The sequence below is a fragment of the Triticum urartu genome, chromosome 7 (genome assembly GCF_003073215.2).
Source record: "Triticum urartu cultivar G1812 chromosome 7, Tu2.1, whole genome shotgun sequence".
Classification (NCBI taxonomy): Eukaryota; Viridiplantae; Streptophyta; class Magnoliopsida; order Poales; family Poaceae; genus Triticum; species Triticum urartu.
In genome coordinates this window covers 197,141,163-197,162,336 of record NC_053028.1, presented here as the reverse complement: position 1 = coordinate 197,162,336, position 21,174 = coordinate 197,141,163, and positions in this window count along the sequence as shown.

The window sequence follows — 21,174 nt, the reverse complement described above, 5'->3', positions numbered from 1 at the left end:
AATACTTACGCTACTTTGCTGCAGCATCCTTTCCTCTTCAAGGGAAAACCAACGAAGTGCTCAAGAGGTAGCAAGAAGGATTTCTGGCACCGTTGCCGGGGAGTCTACGCACAAGTCAAGACATACCAAGTACCCATCACAAACTCTTATCCATCGCATTACATTATTTGCCATTTGCCTCTCGTTTTCCTCTCCCCCACATCACCCTTGCCATTTTATTCGCCCTCTTTTTCTGTTCCCCTTCTCTTTTCTAGTTCATCTCGTTTCGCTTGCTTATTGTGTCATCGTGTGTCATCATGGCTAGTCCCTTATCTGCCCCTTTGTCTCCCGAGTTTGAAGTTCTTCACTTCAAACAAAGACAAGGATAAAATTTAAAAGTTGCTTGGTTTAGGATGATGGAATCTTATCGTAATTGCACCCTAGTGGTGAATTTTCGAATTTTACTTCGCAATTTTTATGTTGGGTTGAATATGTCATATAGACAACTCTTGGATTACGTTGCCAAAGGGAATTTTATCGAAATTGATCCTAGTATTTCTCATGAAATCATAGAGGGAATAGTGGGAACACTACCTCCACCAAAAGGGCCACATAATACCTAGGAAGAGACACAAGTTTTTGAGAAGATTTGTGAAGTAAGGAAAATTTTACAAAAATCTCTTGAACCACTCAAGAGTGTCAGCAGAAATCTTCACCACATGAATATTTTAATTACCCTTTGCAATAAGAGGTTGGATTCTTTAGATCTAAAAATTTCCAAATATGAAGGGAAGTGTAAGGAACCTCCCGGATTCGAGCATGACTCTGCTAAGAAAATCAAAACCAAAGATGACAATACCTAGATCTATCCTTACTTTTATGCCTAGCAAGGGGCGTTAAACGATAGCGCTTGTTGGGAGGAAAACCCAATTTTATTTTTGTTCCTTGATTTTTGGTTCTATTTAGTAATAAATAATTCATATAGCCTGTGTTTAGATGTGTTTTTATGCTTTTAATTAGTGTTTGTGCCAAGTAGAACATTGGGAAGACTTGGGGAATGTCTTTGCGATCTTGCTGTGAAAAACAGAAACTATAGCGCTCATGAGATTTGCTGCCATTTTTTTACTGGAGAGTGTTATTTAGTTAATTATTTTTTCAGATGATTAATAGATAAATTCCTCACGTCCAGAAATTTATTTTAGAATTTTTGGTGTTCCAGAAGTATTCGAAACCTACAGATTACTACAGACTGTTCTGTTTTTGACAAATTCTGTTTTTTCGTGTGTTGTTTGCTTATTTTGATGAATCTAAGGCTAGTAATAAAGTTTATGGACCATAGAAAAGTTGGAATATAGTAGGTTCAACACCAATATAAATAAATGACACTACAAAAAAAGACACATCCGTGACATTTTGGGCCGAACGAAATTTTTTTCTGTCATACATATGACACTTCTATGACGATAATTGTGACAAAACCCGGTATCATCATAGATGTGGTGGGCTCCTACTTCTATGAGAAAAAATCATGACAGAAAATGGGCTTTTCGTCTTGGGCGGGCCGGAGACGCAGCTGCATGACATTGTTTGGGCCGTCCATGAAGGAAAAAACCGTGGTAGAAGCGAGGGGGAGGAAAATATCAGGGAGTTCCCGGTTACGGTGGGAGGTCGGGGGCTGAGCGATCCGTGTTTCTCTCGTAAACGTACGCGCGTGTGTGCGAGGCGTTGGCTCTAACTGAACCCGAGCGAGGCATTGGGATCTAACCGAACCCGAGCGATTGCACTGCAGGCTACGCGTTACTGAACCCGAGCGATCGATCGATGGCTGTTAACTGAACCCGATCGAGCGATTCCTTCACTACTGCTGCTAACTGAAGCCGATCGATGCTGCCTCTGGGATGAACAGTGAGCGTTGCAGGGGGGTTGGATGAACAGTGAGTGGTGGCGTTGCCTCTGGATGAACAGGACCCCGTGGTGTGGTGGAGGGCTGGATGAATAGTAGACGGTGGAGGGGTGCCCGTGTAGGGGTGGTTGAACAGGAACCCGTGGTGTGGAGGGCTGGATGAACAGTAGACGGTGGAGGGGTGCCCATGGAGGGGTGGTCGAATAGTAGCCGGTGGAGTAGCCCACGGTAGAGGCTGGATGAACAGGAGCCCATGGAGGCTGGAGGAGGTCGACGGTGGAGATGAACAGTATCCCGTGGAGTCCCACTTTGCGGTACGCCACGCCCTCCCGATGAACAGGACCCCGTTTCGACCGTAGGAGGTCCGTTTCGTCCGTTTTACGGTACGCCACACCCCTCCCTATCAACAGGACCCCCATTTCGACAGTAGGAGGTCCGTTTCCTTCGTTTTGCGGTACGCCACACCCCTCCCGATCAACAGGACCCCCGTTTCGACTGTAGGAGGTCCGTTTCCTCTGTTTTCCGGTACGCCAGATCCCTCCCGATGAACAGGATCCCATTTCGAACATGGCCGGTCGAAGACAAGGCCGTTTCCTCCATTTTGCAGTACGCCAGGACTCATTTCCATCGCATGTTCCGTCCAAGCCCTCCCGATGAACACGACCACGCATTCCGTTCCGACCCAGCCGGTTGGCTCCCACGCGTTTCGTTGCCTCCCGATGAACACGACACATTCCATTGCCTCCCCATGAACACGACGCATTCCGTTGCCTCCCCATGAACACGAGGACGACGCTGTTTCTCCGTTCCGACCGAACCATGTACACAAGCCCTGGCCGTACGTATGCGCGAGTAGGCGTTCGAGACCCCGCCCGTATGTACACATAGATAGCCGTATTGTCTTTCTTGCACCCTGGCCGCTATTCGTACGTGTACATGCTATGTGCGCGCCTCTACTACGACACGTACGTGCCTCTACTACGACACGTACGCCCCTCTACTACGACACGTGCGCGCCTCTACATCCACCAGTATATATGTACGTACACGTTCGCGACCAGAATGACAACGCTACGTACGCTTCGACCAGGTGGGTCCCGATTGTCAGGCACTTCCTTGCCTGCGAAGATGTAGCTGGTGGGTCCCAGCAGTCAGGGGGCGAATCGTTTTTTTTGCCCGGACGCACTTCCTTGCATGCGAAGATGTAGCTGGTGGCTCCCAGCAGTCAGGGGCAAACATTTTTTCATGAAATACGGTGGCCTGTCCGGTGGGTCCCCGCTGTCAGGTGGAGGAATAATTATTTCGCATGTAATAAGTAGGCACTTCCTTGCTGCGGCCGTGGACCCAGCTCTCAGCCTCTCCACGTACAGTCCACGTCCGATGGAAGCCGTTCCTTGACCACGTTGACCATGCCGCACCGAGAGCACCAGGGCGGTGGACGATGGCGAGGCCTAGGAAGGGAACGACGCGGCAGTGGATGCCCACGCGTAGAGGAGTACGAGGGTTCACTTTTTTGCTGCAGTGTGAAGCTGCCGTCGCCGTAGAATAACAGGGGGTGTGGGTGAGTAGAGGGATGGCCTGGCCAGCGGTGGGAGTAGTAGGGGGCGGTGAGGCGTCCACCGCATCGCAGCCGGCCACGGGAGGCAGGAACACGAGGCACGACCGGCGCTGGTTTGGGCGGCTGGAGCAAGAAGACCAGAGGTTGAAGAAGCACTACGGCCGTTGGATGAACATCGTATGGTCATTGGAGCTCGAATCGTGCATATTGACTAAGTTGACAAAGCCCTCCGTCCCCGTCAACTTAGTAGGCGCATAAGTCAGCCTGCCACTATACTGGGTCCCAACTAACAGGGGGAGTATTCATTATTTTTGTGCGTAATAAGGAGGCACTTCCTTGCATGCGAAGATATAGCTGGTGGGTCCGAGATGTCAGCGGCGGTAACGTTTTTTTGGCGAAATACAGAGACCCTTTCGGTGGGTCCCTGATGTCAGGTGGAGGAATCATTATTTTGCGCATAATAAGGAGGCATTTCCTTGTGTGCGGCCATGGACCCAGCTGTCGGCCTCTCCACGTACAGTCCACTTCAGATGCATCTGGGTCGTTGACCACGTTGATCAAGCCGCACCGAGAGCACCAGGGCGGAGGACGACGGCGAGGCCTAGGAAGGGAACGACACGGAGGCAGGGAAGACTCGGCAGTTGTTTCCCATGCGGAGGGGAGTACGACTGTATTAGGGTTTACTGGTTCGTCTGCCATCTCCGAAGAATAACAGCAGGTGTGGGTGAGTAGAGGGATGGCTAGGCCAGCGATGGGAGTACGGTGGGGCGGTGAGGTCTACGCGGCAGCAGAGCCGGCCGCGGGGAGGAGGGAGCAGGCAGTCTCGCCGGCGCTTGTTTGAGCGACTGGAGTAGGAAGAGCAGAGATTGAAGAAGCACGACGGCCGTTGGATGGCCATCCAACAGTCACTTCTTGTGCGTTAACCTTTTTTAGGAAAGCCTCAAATCTGTGGAAAACAGCATACATCCCATCTGCCATTATTTCTAATAATTTACAGCCCATTTGCTAATTATTAAGGTTTTTTTGGAGCCCATATTCTTTTTGTTAGCATTACAGCCCATATTGTGGCCACGGTTAAAAAATTATACGAAATTTTGCATATTTCGGTGAGGTCCGAACTATTTTTGATCTCGAAATTTTGACTCACATTCAAACTGATTTTAAAAATAAATGTATATCAATATCAAATCCAACAAATTCTCCACGCATAAAAATTAATGTAATTTAAAATCTAGAAATGAAAAAAGATATTTGAAACTAATTGTCAGTTTGATGTCTTTTAAAAATGTATAGCCCATTTCTCATTACTGATGGGCCATTTACTCAGCCAACCGAATGAAAGCTCTCCTCGTCTTGAAAGATTTGCATCCCAACAGGCCTGACAAAGCGACTTATTTGGCAAATCACAAAAAACTGGGCTATGGCCGTGGACCCAGCTGTCAGCCTCTCCACGTCTAGTACTCTTCCGATGGAAGTAGTTCCTTGACCATGTTGACCAGGCCGCGCGGAGAGCACCACGGTGGTGGACGAAGGTGAGGCCTAGGAAGGGGACGACGCGGAGCCGGGGAAGACGCGGAAGTGGAAGCCCGCGCGGAGAGTACGAGGGTTCACTGGTTCGGCTGCGGTTTGAGGCTGCCGTCGCCGCAGGGCCTGGCTAGCGGTGGGAATAGTAGGGGGCGGTGAGGCCTCCACGGCAGCACAGCCGGCCACGGGAGGTAGGAGCAGGCGGCACGACCGGTGCTGCTTTGGGCGGCTGGAGCAAGAAGACCATAGGTTGAAGAAGCACTACGGCCGTTGGATGGACATCGTACGGTCACTGGAGCTAGAATCGTTCATATTGACTAAGTTGACAAAGCCCTCCATCCCCGTCAACTTAGTAGGCCCACAAGTCAGCCTCCCACCAAGGTGGGTCCCACCTAGCAGGGGGAGTATTCATTTTTGTGTGTGTAATAAGGAGGCACTTCCGGTGGGTCCGAGCTGACAGCGGGGGGAACGTTTTTTCGCGAAATACGGTGGCCCGTCCGGTGGGTCCCAGCAGTCAGGGGGGAAACGTTTTTTCTGTGAAATACTGGTGGCCCGTCCGGTGGGTCCCTGCTGTCAGGTGGAAGAATAATTATTTTGTGCGTAATAAGGAGGCACTTCCTTGCGGCTGCCGTGGACCCAGCTGTCAGATTCTCCACGTACAGTACTCTTCCGATGGAACTTGGTCGTTGACCACACTGACCACGCCGCGCCTAGAGCACCACGGCGGTGGACGACGGCGAGGCCTAGGAAGGGGACGACGCGGAGCCGGGAAGACGTGGCAGTGGATGCCCACGCGGAGAGGAGTACGAGGGTTCACTGGTTTGGCTATGGTGTGAGGCTGCCGTCGCCGCATAATAACAGGGGGAGTGGGTGAGTGGAGGGATGGCCTGGCCAGCGGTGGGAGTAGTCCCCGGACGGTGAGGCCTCTGCGGCAGCATAGCCGGCCACGGGAGGCAGGAGCATGCGGCACGACCGGCGCTTCTTTGGGCGGCTGGGGCAAGAAGACCAGAGGTTGAAGAAGTGCTACGGTCGTTGGATGGACATCGTTGACCACGCTGCACCGAGAGCACCAGGGCAGTGGACGACGGCGAGGCCTACGAAGGGAACACATGGAGCTGGGGAAGACACGACAGTGGATGCCCACGCGGTGGAGAGTACGAGGGTTGACTGGTTCGGCTGCCATCGCCGGAAAATAACAGGAGGTATGGGTGTGTAGAGGGATAGATAGGCCAGGGATGCGAGTATGATGGGGCCGTGAGGCCTTCCCGGCAGCACTGCCGGCCACGGGAGGTGGGTGCCGGTGGTTCCGACGGCGCTGGTTTGGGTGGCAGGGGTAGGAAGATCGGAGACTGAAGAAGCACGATTGCCGTTATATTGACATCTAACGGTCTGGATTGTTGACTAAGTTTCTTTTTTGAGAAACCTTGTGTACGCATGAACTTAGTAGGCCCACAAGTCAGCCTCCAAATCTATGGCAAACAACATAAAGCCCATTTGCTATTTTTTATAATTTGCAGCCCATTTGCTAATTCTTAAGTAATTTATTACAGCCCATTTTCTGCCCAGGACCACGGTCAAAAAGTTCAACCTTATTTTGCATATTTCGGTGGAGTCCGAACTGTTGTAATCCCGAAATGATAAACATTTTTTAAGAACTTATTGATTTGCCAAAAAAATCATTTTGTTTTTGTAAGCAAATAAGACGTGGGACAATTGAGTTGGTTTAAGGGAAAACCAGTGGTAAAAAAATCAGCGCTGGGTGGGAAAAAACAACAAAAATAAGGATGTAAATATGAAAAGGGAATTTTATGTGTTTTCAATATAATGATACGTGTATATGAACTAGCAAAACTATAGGTAGAGATTAGAAAACGGATGTTGGACATGCGTTTCAAGAGGAAAATAGAACTGGGTTGTGTGTTTGATTCAGTAAAAAAACTGCCTGCGGATGTTGTAAGACAAAATATAACTAACGTTGGCGGGCCAGAGACCAGTAGATACCTACTGGATCTTTGTGCCCCTTGTCATCATGGGCTGGGCCTGTTAAAAACAAAACCAACCCTGGGCAGTCTACAACCCAGTTGAAACTTGCTCGACCTGAAAAAACAATATACGTGCTCAATAAACGAGAGAATTCTGCAAGTACAGACTGATAACTGGGATGCAGCACAAATATTGTTTTTTATCATGATAATAAGTGCATGCACTTGTTTCGAAAAATTGGAGAACTGGGAATTCAAACGGCGGGTGCTTATGCTACCCATCAAATAAAATCAGGTGCCTGAAAATTCGTTTCGAAACAAATGATTCAGCTTTATATCCACGTGACCCTCGGCATTATGGTTGGAAGCAAATGCAAGTTCATACCAAAAGACCGTTAACAACAATACCAACTTGCGGACGACAAGGTAGTACAACTACCAATACCAAACTAACTTATAATCTTTTTACTCCTGGCCCTAGTGTTCGTCTAGTAGAAAATCTTGCAGAGGACCAGCTCCCGCTCCTTCTCTTGCTCCAGGTCCCCGAGGTGGTACTGGTGCATCACCCAGTTGGTCCTCTGCTATTCAAAGTTCTTGTTGGTGTGCAGCACCAGAACCTTTTTTGCTGCCCGTCTGCCGGCCATTGACCATCACCGGCAAGGTATTGCCGGTCTTGTGCCACATCGCGTGCATGCCGCACTCCGACTGTATCTCGCGACGCGTCCACGTGCCCCTTTTGAACGCCCTGGAATTGCGCTGGAAGAAATGCTTCCTTAGGCCACTCGGTGTGATACCTACCGTATTTTGGAATACAGGTTTTAGTGTACCTAGTTGGCATTTTCATAACATCTTTGGGATGTTGCAGTCACTTGTTTCACTTTTTATTAACGGTCAAATTGTAATTGCTTCACCAGGTCTGTGTCTAAAAAGATAAATAGAGCTATAAACAAAGGAATATGTTTGTGCAAGTAGACGGCAGATCGGTGTCTTACCTAGAAGTTTCTCAGGTTGGGTGTAGCATATGCCTGCTGGTTGTCGATGGTTGGTATGAACAAATCGATGAGAGACTGAAATCTCATGCTGTCAGCTCTCACTTTGGCTTCAAGGTGCTCGATCAGCTCCTGATTCGTGGGATCGAACTTGACGCCAGCCGGCAGCACCGGCCAATCCTTCTTCGACTTGCATCGGTAATTCCAGTTATATGGTACTCAATGTATGATCAATTGACTATTTTAAGTGAATGATGAAAGATTTCGACAGATAAGTGTACTCCAAATCTGAAGTCCAGAATACCCGAACACGCCGCCGGGATACTTGTGTCTCCTCACGTGCAGCGTGTTGTCACGTCAATTCAATGTGTGGACATGATGAATAATTTGACCGACGTATACTAGTACTGCTACTATACTACTTACTAGTTGTACTTAGTGTCACAATTTATACATAGGTTTAACTAACAAGTACGTACTTGAAGCCTAACTGATATATATATATATATCCTTCAAACCAGAGGACTGCTTCAAACTAACAACAGTACATAATATCCAACAAAAGAGGGCCGTGCTACAGCAGCAGAATACATGGCTCGGTCTAGATATCAGCACGAATCATGTTGTGCATATTTGCTGTTGGCATGAACCACATCGCCACATGTCGGGTTTGCAAAAGCCATCCATCGCATGGAAGCTTGATGCCTTTCACACACTAAAGATTATCTGGCAACAAGCTGTGTCGACGAATCTCTGGATATGGTGATTCATGAAACCCATGGTATGATGTGTAAACATAGCCCCCCCCCTGTCGTGAATGGAAGTTGCATAGCACAGTAATCATCACCAGTGATATGATCGATGATTGGTTGGATGACCGGATAATTGAGCTCGAGGAACAAGGAGTGGTTGCCTAGGCTGTAAACCCGCCTCGAGTTGAATACGCCTGGCCCAATGGAGTTGGGATCTTTCTCGAACACGAAGCAGCCATAGCCATCAATGTCACGAACGCCCCACGTATTGTACTGCATGTGGTTTGATGTAATGGTTTGGTTAATTTGGTACGTGCGAATGAGCATCAAATGACCGCCGTCAGCTGAACGAGGGATAAACCACCACCCATCGGCTGGTATGATTCTAGGTCCTGGAATCATGAAGGCCAGCGTATTTGCGTCTGCTGCAACAATTCAAATTGGAGACCAAAAGGACAAAAATAAACAATCATGTACAGAGCATGTGTGGAATTAAGATTATTATAATAGTGACACATATCATAGATAGAGAATTGCAATGCCGTGATCATAATCATACCCCAAGTTAAAAAAAATAAGCCAATGGCTTTCATATTCTAGCAATATGTCATGGTTCAAACATCATGTAACAATGAGAGGAAAATAGCTATGACAACGCCTACTCATATTCTACCATAGCACTTACTACTACTGTTCTCATATCAACTCTAAGCAATAACATGCGTTGTTATAAAAATCTTGTAAATAAGAGTAACATATAGAAATCATGATGTTATGCTCATAATATGTATTCTAACAATCATTAGATGCCAATTGTTCTCATATCAACTCTAACAATAACATGTGTGGTCATAAAAATCTAGGAAATGTGAGGAACATATAGCAATGATGTGGTTATAGACATGCTATGCATTCTAAATTTATAACAAATGAACATGCAGTCGTATTCATAAGATCAAGATGAGATGAGATAGAACAATTACACGACGATAGATTCCACCAGTATAGGCAGCCAATCTGTGTGTCGACCGCGTAAATGATGCCATCATGCACTATAGCATCAGACAGAAATGTTGCCTCAACAGGTTTGATGATGAGCCATAACCATGTATGGCGACCGGATTCCAGATAGACTAATCCCATGTTGAACAAGGCAATGAGCTTGTAATCCATGTACTCTTCTGATGGTGTGGGCACTTTGCAAATTACAACTTTCTGCAAACAGAGGTCAAGCCAAAAGCTTGACGCGTCTTGTGCGTAGTAGGGAAGAGTGTCCAATGGGCCGTGAGGCTCGATGGCGGTGGTATCCAACGATGGAAGGGTGATCTCTCGCTGGGTGTAGATATCCACGAGACACCATGAACTACCGGTGTGGTGGATGAGGACGATCTAGTTGGCCTTCATGCCCGCCCAGTAGTGGCCGCACATGAAGGACAGGTGGACGGGTAGTGGTAGCATGTTGAGGGGCACCACGGCAACCTCCGTAAGATCGTCATGTCGGTGTCTGGGCCACCTGCGAGGATCGGGCATCAGCAAGCAGGGTGTCTTCAAAAGAGTCGGCCGGTTGCAGACGAGTAGACAGTACAAAGAAACCGAGCATGCAGCCAGACGGATGGTGCTGAGTAGGTCCATACGACTACAGATCTGCTCCAAGAGAACATCGGGGAGGGAATTCCAATCGCGGCTCTGCGTGTCAGTCGGTTCTACCATTGGGGTTTTCGGTGCCTGTGAGCCAGCGGGGAAGTGGATTCGGGCGGGCGAGCGAAGAAGCTTCTCCTCGTGTGGCCGGGCAGTGAGCGGGGGCATATGGTACGCGCGAGCTACCAAGGAAGATGGCGCGGGCGGGCGAGCAGTGAGTGGGGGTAAATGGTGTGTGGCCGACGATGGGGAAGAGAGGAGGAAGAAGAAGAGAGGAGGAAGAAGAAGAGATGGCAGTACTGGGTAAGGCTGATTTAGTAACACCAACACGCTGGTTCAGCTTATTAATTACGTGTCCCATCTGCTGCAGCGTGTATTGTCACTTCACTGCGAAGACTAGTTGAATAGTTCTCTCTGGCCGAGATGGGGAATAATGGATCGCGAGGACTTCCTTTCTACGGTACCCCTATGCCTCTACGCTCACTTCACTCATTTTGCTCCATACCTAGTCACTTGTTGAAATCTGTAGAAAGACAAATACTCCGTATTTGGGAACAGAGGGAGTATCACCATATGGAGGGAACAGAGGAAGCTTGAAATATGAACATGTCAATGGGAGGGAGTAAGCCCCATGCATGCATGCATGCATGCATGCAACATGCAACACTCACACGTACACATGGACGCACCCAACACTCATGTACCCATGCGGCACACAGCACACGATGCAACACACACGCTCACGCTCAAGTGCTCAACCTACTCCCTACGTCCGTGAAAGACTGTACATTTAGAGATTTACACATTGACCAGGGCATAATTAATGCCCAAATGTAGTAGACTTATGTGTGCATGCGGCCATTGAGATAAGAAGATTAAATGAAGGCCGTTGCATGCTGTAATTAAGGATAGACATATAACCTATACCTACAGCACAAGTTGGTGCATTAGTCAATCAATATCGATTTAGATTAAAGGCTAAATGCATTGGAAGTGTAGATGTACATCATGTACTACACTCTTTGTTTTATAGCCGATGTACACTCTTTGTTGGAAGACCGAGGGAGGACACATGCATGCACTCACATACACAGCCAGGGCGGTTCGCGCACAAGGGTTGGACTCGTGTCGCGCCTGCGTAAAGTTTTGTTTAACTGATTTCTTTGCTCTGCCAACTGACGGGTGGGACCCAGAAACCAGGTGACAATTTAACCAGTCAAAAAAGTGCCACGTCGACTATGTGGCCGGTCAGTAGGGTGCAATACGGTGAAACTATATATAGTGACCGTATAATCACTGCAAAACTATATATAGTGATTGTAAAGAGCGTATTGTTACATACGTTGACCGCCAGTGTATTTTCTCGTTTAAATTAATTCATATTAATCGGAAAGGACACAGTATGGACTACTACTACTAGTACTGCTTTGATGTGTCCCATCAACTCGCCGAACGAGGAGAAGCTTGCTTACTACGCCTCTCCCTCGCCTACGCGCGCGGTGGTTCGCAGGACGAGGAGAGGGTTTTGACTACAACACCATCTCCCTCGCGGTGGACGTGTAGCAGTTCAATCGGTGTCAGATTGCCAGAAGCATATTGTACTGTAGTATCATCATTGTTGGACCTTCCGAAGAGGCAAAGAGCCAAGTGCAAGGTTCACACGAGTACGAACTGTTGAACCTCCCGAAGAGGCAAAGAGCCAAGAGCAAGGTTTTATAGGAGTTGTCGTCCTAGTAGGAGTGTACTACAACTATAGCGAACGATGCTACTGTATGATGCCGCCACATCACGTATATCCAAAGCTGTGCCACCTTTTTTCTCAAAGAGCGTGTTGGAGCCCGTGCAACAACTACACAAGTTGCATGTACACATAACCCATTTACTAGTAATAAATTCTAAAGGACAAATGCCAGTATGCCACACAACTTCATCTCCAATTCATGTGATAAATTTGTGCACGAGTAGTGTACATATATTCACAGCGCTACTGTTCACAATTACCGTACTCCACTTACACGTTATAGATGGGCTACGTGTCCTCCTCCAGGTTCCAGTCCCAGGTGTTCTTCATGGATGGCACGATCCATAGCGGTGGGCAATGGGAATCATTGTCGCAGCTTTCTAGTCCGGTTCCACATGATGGAGACTCATCGAAGCTGAAGCGGCATAAATCAGGGATAGCGTGTCCCAGCATGTCGTTCATCCGGCAGTGCGTAGTGAAGACACAACCATGCTTCATGAACGGCAGGCCTTTCGTGTCGTGCAAGGAAGGTGGCATCCGCTTCACAATGGGGTAGCTCTCCCCGATGAAAAGCGAGTACTCTCCAAGAGTGTTCCTCAGCACCCACATAGCATCACGGGGTCTATCTCGGCGCCGTTCATCTGGTACACGCGGCATCCCAGATCTGGACACATGGTGACGTACATAGTCAAGGTCCATGCATAATAATGTTGTGGTCAAATATGGCGGTCAGTAATACTGTGCAGCAAATAGTACTACTCCGGTATAGAGGAAGTAAAATAACCGGCTTATTATATATAGCCACTCTTGGCTAAATGGATGAGATAGTAAGACATGGAAAAACAAAAATGGTGGCAGCTAGTGGGTTCAAGTCTTCAAGGGCCTAGCTAGCTATACGTGTCCTCCAAGCTACAAAGTACTCCTACTAGTACAACAATGAAAGAGAAGGCGAGAGGGTTAAAAAATGGAATACCTGGGTAGATGGTGACGGTCCGGCCATGGTAGATTGTGTGATCATGTTGCACATCAGTGGTACCATGGGTAACGACTGCTAAGATAGTTGATCCCAATATGCCAAAGTCAGCTACAAGGTTCCAGGTTAGACCGAATCGCGGATGCAAATGCACATCCAGGATCGGCGATCTTATTTTGATCGGGGGATGACTGGTCCCTGCAAAATAATGGAGTACCGTTAGGGATACAAATGATGGTTTGTGCATTTCGTTTGTAACCTCCCGTACCGTAGGATGGCAACCAGATGAAACAAGTCCCTAGGTTGTCACCGCGAAGATGCGGCCTAGATGGCACACGTCGTCTTTGAACGTGTAGGGGTACAAATCTGCTACTGCCAACATGCGCCAGCCTCTGCTGTTACTGCCTCTTGCATTGATGGTAATCCTTATGTCGAACACCGCGATGAGATAGTAATCGTCGTAGCTGCGTCGCTTTGTCGGTGGGTCCGCAATTGCTATCTTCTTCAATCTCATGTAGGCATCATCATACGTATTCAAGCCCAGCCAGTCCCGAAGGCCGATCCCAACGATGGAGAAGGGGTCTACCGGAAGGGCCGCACTGTTGTGGATGTTGTGCAAAATGATTGTGGTATCCGGCCGGAGGTATGCAAGCCAATCTTCATTGGCACCGACCCAGACCTATATATAAGACGGTGGGCAGCGGAAAAATTACGGGATGGAAAAATTACTACATGATCAAACTCCATTACTGACCTGCTCATCGGGAAAAATCTGACTACCACTCAACGTCGGCAACTCTAGCGGAGTCAACGTGCAACCATGGCTAGGGAGCGGTGGACTGTTTGAAGGATTGTCCCATAGAAGAACCTTCTCCTCGAGGATGCATGGAAGACCAACAAGCATGGCATTTTCCCAAGCTTGTTTAAGAAGCATCTTGAAAAGGTTGGTGCAGGAAGCACCGAGTCTTGCGGCGGTGAGGACGTCGGAGCGGCGTGCGATTCCTCCCATAGGATCGTCGTCCAAGGACTCCCAACCCTGACGAGGAGGAGAATCGCCTGGAGAATCCATGGGAGTAGCGATAAACTGCCTTCTCTCCGGGGGGAGGGGAACTGGCGAGGAGGAGATAAGAGCGTAGTAACCGCAGGGCCTCGTCCCTTCCAACTGTAAATCGTTCCTCAGCGAAGGGGTGAGGCTATTATTTACTCCTAGTACTCCCTCCGATTCTTTTTACTCTGCGCATAACAGCAGACCCGGATACCAAGGCAGGGGCTCGCTGCATGCTTTCTGGACAGAAATACCCCTGGCGCATGGATGGGAGGAGCTAGCAACTATAAATGCCCCATGCAGCCCATTGGTTGTCCGCCCGCATTCTCCTCTCTCTGCATGCTGCATGGATGTCTCCCTCTCTCACACATGACTGCATGCGGTGGCGCTGGCCTATGAGAAGCTCGCGTGGAGATAGCAATCTTCTCTCCAGAAGAGATTTTTTTGATAGAAATGGATTATGGAACGTTATGGGATTGCATTATACTGTAAATAATAGCACTAGTAAGAAATTTTTGGCACTAGGTAGTAGTTTTTGGCGTGGATTAAGAAATTTTGGTTATTTTTTTGCTATTTTTTGTACACACCAACTAGTGTTAAAAAACATCTTACATTATGTGACAGAGGAGTACGTACTCGTACTGTAGCAGCACTAGTACTACTTTTCCCAACTAGTAGTGCGATGTACTGTACTTCTAGTCTAGTCTAGTCTAGTCTAGTATAGTGCACGAATCTCAGGGCCAAGGAGCTACAGCTGGAAGTGGAGGGTACTACTGTTCTCTAGAACCATCGCTGTACTATCGATGCAGGGGAAGTACACATGCGTAGTGTCCTAGTGGGTACTCTCGGTTCTCTATTCAGCCGCTCCTCTCACGTAGCTGGCCTACTTAGCCGCTCCTCTCACGCACACACTAGCAGCCTGTTTATCAGCAACGGTTACTGCGGGGGCAGAACATTTGAGTTATTTGATACAGCGAGACTAGGCTTTTTGCTTCCATTTGTGGAGGTGTAATGGATCTCGTCAAACTTTGTTAGTAGTTCCTTCTTTATGAATGAGATGAAGCAAAGCTTTTGCCTCCGTTTCAAAAAACACATCAAGAGGAATTTCTTTTATAGTAGAGCCTATAATGGAGTGAAGTCCATGGGCAACGCCACAAGCTACAGAGTATAGTAGTAGAGCACTTTACGTACAGATCCATATTGCACAATTCCCAATGCCCCGCCAGGCTTTTCCGGCTCCTCGGGCTTAATTGGGAGGCGCTAGTTTAAATATGCTACTAGCTGATGAGGAAGCTACAACCGAGGTGCGGCTAGGGCGAGCACGCAAGCCACGGGATGCTGGGAAGGAAAACCCGTTCATGTGGCTAGGCTGTCCAGTGCACCCAGATTGTGGGGCCGCACGTCCATTTGACTTCAAAACTCAAACTACCCGTGTAAAATATTGGCTCGCAGCGAAGTGTAGTAGTACTATTTAAAAAAGGCCGCCATGCGTTCGGCCGGGATCGAACCCACAAAATGAGGTATACACTCCCGCGACCACTAGTAGTACTCGTTGGAGTACAACGCAACCTAGAATCGCCTTTTGTCGCTAGTAGTACGTACATTGTTCCTTACAAGAAACCCCTAAAATGCCAAGAAACTACTACCACATGCATACGTGGCAGACTTAAGATAAGACTACCTTATCAACCATTGTACATGCTCTTACCAACAAAAATCCTCGAGTGACCTCCTACCTCCGGCCCGTCCACCTAGTCATCCTCGGCCATGGGACGCAGCTACCGCCGCCGGCAGAAGGCGAGGTCAAAACCGCCGGCGGTGCGGAGCCCATGTTGCGGCAGCCCGGATGCCATCTCTGTCTGGCGCTCGCGGCCGCTAGCTAGCCAAGATAGCTTCGTCTAGCTACTTGTCTGCAAGGTTTGCTAGCAAGATTGGCACGGCAGCGCGGCGGCTTTCTTGCACGCGCCGCGCTAAGGCCAGCCATCTGGCTCGAGCGAAGGCCAGCGCGGCGGCTTTCTCACTCGTGAGTCACGCTCGGGCCATCCTGCCAACCCGTGCGGAGGCCAGCGCGGCATCCGGCCCGTCCGGCGGAGCGGCGGCCAACTCGCTCATTACCGGCACCACCGACGAACACGCATCAGTACTGTTTGAAGTAATGTTCAGGAAAAATAATGATTTGAGGGGGAATAATAGGATAGAAGGTCAGATGTGGGTCCCTCGTGTCAACGGTCAAACAAAATGTGTTGGTTTAAGCTGCCTTGTTATCACGGGCATGTGGGCCAACCCTGTCATAAATGGGTTTAAACGAACCTAATCGGTAGGAGTACTAGGTAGTTTTTTGCGTGGATTAAGAAATTTTGGGTATGTTTTTGCTATTTTTTGTATAATATATTCTTCCTATGGATGGTTGAAAGTGGTAGTTTTTTGTTAAATACTCTACATATTGTAAGTAGGAGTGAAAGTTAAGCTTTGGAAGCCAATAAGCAAGGCTAGTTACATAGTGCATATGTGTACATGATTGAAAGTAAATATCGACCATGAGTGACTAATATCTTGATGGAAAACTCGAAACTCTGGAATACTAGGGAAAAATGCATGGTTGGAAATACTAGCAATGTTCATGTCCGTTGCAACGAATCATAATTAGAATAATACTTATTCACAAACTTGGTACAAAACACTCTAATTTTGATATACATATGTCACTAGAGATATATTATGTTTCAATTAGAATATATTCCTTGGGCTGTTTTGGTGAGGTCAGGGAGGAAGTGGTTGGTTTTAAGATACTAATTATGGGTTTTATGCAAATTCGTAGACAAGTGGGATGTTGGTGAGAAAAGGCAACAACTTACCTCACAATCGTTAGATGTAGATCTATTGGTCAGAAACGACGGATGGCAGACACACCAGCATCACCAACTTAGCCTTGTGTAGGAGTACTAGCAAGATCCGTGCATTGCATGGAACATCAAGATGCATTTTTTTTATAAAACACTTGTTGTGATTGACCCTTGCGGGAGTAATCCCATGTGTAAAAACTAGATATCTTGAGAAATATGAGATAAGGTGAAGACGAGTGGGGTGTGGTGGTGGTTGGTGGTCGGACTGAGTGGAGGCATGGGGATTGATGACGCCGGCAGCGGCCACCAGGACAGTTTGTTCCAGAGGCTTCCTTTCTTAATTGCTCAACAATGAGGTTTGTTGGAGATAAGGATGAACGAGGGAAGGCCTTGTCTACAAATGTGGAGAGGGGTGCGGGTATCTTTTAGTTTAATTTCCATCCGTCAGATATAGATCGGATGGTTTATATTGCAAGATGGCACACGTACCATCATCACCAACTCGGTTTTTTATAAGAGAAGAAATATAAGTATGGAGATACAAACGTATTATCGATACTTGCTTCCGTAAACTAGCATCTACATTCTATTCAACGCCTCGGCATGTGGGGCCTTAGCACACTGACTTCTCAACTGTGTAAAACAAAGATTTTCCCGTCACCGACAAGGAGGGGGTAACGGCGGCGTGCTTTTTGGCTTGCTTTAGTCCTAGTAGTCATACTAGGTGGTCTAAGCACGTGTAGATTTATTATTTTTCACATCTCGTGTTCGCCGTACTGCCACGACTGTTGATGAATAGACGGTAAGTTATTCATGGGGAAACCCTTGTTGAGCGTGTTTGTGAGAGAGAGAGAGAGATAGTGTGTGTGTGTGTGATATGTTAGAGACTGAGGCAATGATAACAGATTCTTTGTGTCTATGTGTGTGGAGGATAGAGAGAGAAATGTACATGGGGCTTTGTGTTGTGTAACGTGGAGACACATATGCATAATTAGAGAGTGAGTGTGTGAGATACACATACGGACATGAGGAGAGATGAGGATCCAGATAAATGGGTGTTTGTGCGTGTCTATGTGTGTTTGTGCACGCGTTTGTGTGTGAGAGGGAGAGAGTGTATGTGGAGTAGAGAGACCACTGATTATGTGAACCTAGTATAAGGGAAGGGGGAATGGTGTGACATGTGTAGTAGCGAGATAGCACGAGTGCGGGCGGGGGGAGCAGACTACTTGGAAGAGACATCGAGTGTGTGTGTGGGAGAGGGGTGTGAGAGTGAGAGAAAGAGAGAGCTAGCGACGGAGAGAGAGAGGGAGGAAGAGAGGGGGCGAGAGGGGTCATTTGTGTCCATAAATGGCGTATAGATAGGGAGACAATGTTGATGTTGTTCGAAATTGGCCTATGAACAGAGACGCAAGGGAAGCGAGTCATCGTGTGTGTGATAGGGACTTCATGAGAGATCTAGAATAGATGGTGTAGAGAACAATGTGCGAAATCGAGAACGATTATACATTAGGGAGCTATGCAAAGAGTCACGGCAAATATGTATACAGGGAAGGAGCTGGGGCGGGTCTGCATGTTGGAGAGATAGAAAGAGTAGAGTGGTGCACAAGGAGAAAAAGCGTGCTTGTTTGTAGTGGGGTGGTGTGTGAGGTGAGTGTGCGAGAACCACATAACTAGCGAGATAGACGTTTGGGGGCGACGTTTTGTGTGTATGGGAAATATACACTCTACATAGTGCGTGTGCTTGGGTAAGAGAGATAGCGGGAGACCTAGAGAGTGAGGGAAGAGAAGTGTGCCTGCCCGAGAGACAAAGTGATAGAGACCTATGTTGGGGTCCGGACTTTACAAGAGAGAGGGGTGTTAATGTGCTTGTGTGTTGGTGTTTGGGGGGAGAGAACGACTTCTCTCCATGTGTGTGTGTGTGGTTGTGGTGGTGGTGGGGGGGTTGACTTCAGATAAAGAGTGAGGTGTCTATATTTGAGGGACTTTAGCGTAATTGAGATATTGTGCACTCATGGTTGATCAATTTGTTTCACAGTTTGTACTATGAGATAACGATACTTTTGAACATGCGTGATATACCTTGATGTACCATAATTACAAACCTAAGATTGGAATTTTGGAATTCGACTCCATCATTAGCTTTTGAATTCATTTAAACGGAGGTACATTTATTAAGCCGGGATTTCGTGATTTGAAATTCATATATCAAACCTAAGGATATACACATACGGGCATGTTCAAATTTTATAATCATCCACTTTATTCATACACATACACATTTTTGCTTTTGTCATCATATTTAGGATAAACACATTTGGAATTTCATTTGAATTGGACCATATGATGGTATTTGCTTGTAGTAGCTCAATGATCCATATTTGAATTGAATGGACAATCTAAGTTTCGAGTTGGTGACATTGATTCTCAAAACTTGCACATTTTTTGCGTGCAAAACAAACAAATTGTCGGCCATGATATCATAGTCGGCCGTACGGGAGCAGAATACTTATAATTTTAGGCGCCAAAAGCTTTCAAACTTCCCGCTCACATCGAAATATCACGCGCCCAAAAGTTTAGCCCTACGATATTCCTGTTTTACCCCTGCCACATGAACGGAAAAGGGCTGCTTTGGTAACTCCATTGTTTTCCCCTCTTTGCCCCCCTCCCCTTCCCCTCCCCGACCCCCCAACCACGGCAAGCCGCCGAATCTAGTCCTCCGCCGCAGCGGTGGACCTCACACCCCGCCGGATCTACCTTCTGCACCTTGGAACCCCCAACTGCCAACTCACCACCTCACCGGAGCCGCTTTAGCGACTAGCTTGTCCACCGCTCCAGATCTCCTTGACCGCCATCATGGTCCACCGCACCGGATCTGCTTAACCGGTGCCCTCATACACCACAGCGTAGGCCCTTCACTGACTCCCTCGTCTGCCCCTTCGCTGGCCCTTCATACAAGCCCTCATCCGCCGCAACAGATCCGCCTCACCGAAAGCACTATACAATGTGCCCGCCGAAGCCTTCGTCCACTGCACCGAACCCGCTCCATGGACGCCATATTCAACTCCACTGGCCCTGCTTTACCGATGCCGCAGCCTCATCAGGTTATTTGGATTTGTACTCCTTCGATTTTTCTCTTTATCGTGCAACTGTTCACTTACCACAGATGAGCTTTCTTGTATGTCGACAGGCGCCGCAACCGTAGCACCGGAGCTGCTTCAGCGACGGCGACAGCCGTCCCAAACTCAACCACAACACGAGCACCATCGACGATCCTTAGCTATCAAGTATGACAACGATACCCATACGCCGCCGAGAATTAGGTACTATTATCCAACGGCCGGCGCCTACGTTCACTTTCCTAGCATAAGCACCGCACCTTTGAATTTCTTCAGGGCATCATTCAGTTTTTCATGAGACGCGTTATTCTGCTTGCACCTATAGGGCAATACTTCTGGCAGTGAACATGTTACATGTGCTAAATTACATATCAGTGCACATATAGTTAATATGCTTTAGTTTTGTTCTGATGCCACCTGTTGGTTCCATCAGACTGCTTAATGTTCTCTATGCTTAATTACACATTAGCAAACTAGCATGTGGTTCCACTGCTTTTTGTTTGTTTTACCCTACATTTTCTGATGCTAGCTATTACATCACTGCTCCGAGCCTCTGTTCATTACTTGTTTGTGTGCTCTTGATCTTCCCAAGTTGCATGACTAATTTGATGCTTCTATTAATTATGGAGCTGCCAACCCCATCAAGAAAAATATTTGTTCTTTTGGGGCTGGCACCTTGAACAAGCATAAAATAGAGGGAAGCAGATATATTGTCGTGTATGCACACACCCTTCTTTCATTAGTTTAGATGAACCATTGATGATCAATTCGGACCAGTGCATGCGATTAAAATTAATTTTACCTAAATAGATGGTGCAGAATAAACTACAACAACTAGATTTGCAACCATAGGATGATGACGATATCTTCAAAGAACATTGCAACAACAGCTAGGCTTCACAACAACATATGCTAAGCCAGTGTGTTTTAGTACATGTGAAATGTAATGCGAGTGGGATGCTTTCTTGGCTTGTGCCCTCAACGTGTAATCCTACCGAATTACAAATAGTTCAGTTGTCTGCTTTGTTGTATTGCTTGATTCGAATGCTTATTTGTTGTTATGCTATACCTGAGTTGGCCAATATGTCAGCAGTGCCTGCTGTACTATCGTAAAGAAATGCATGCCTATTT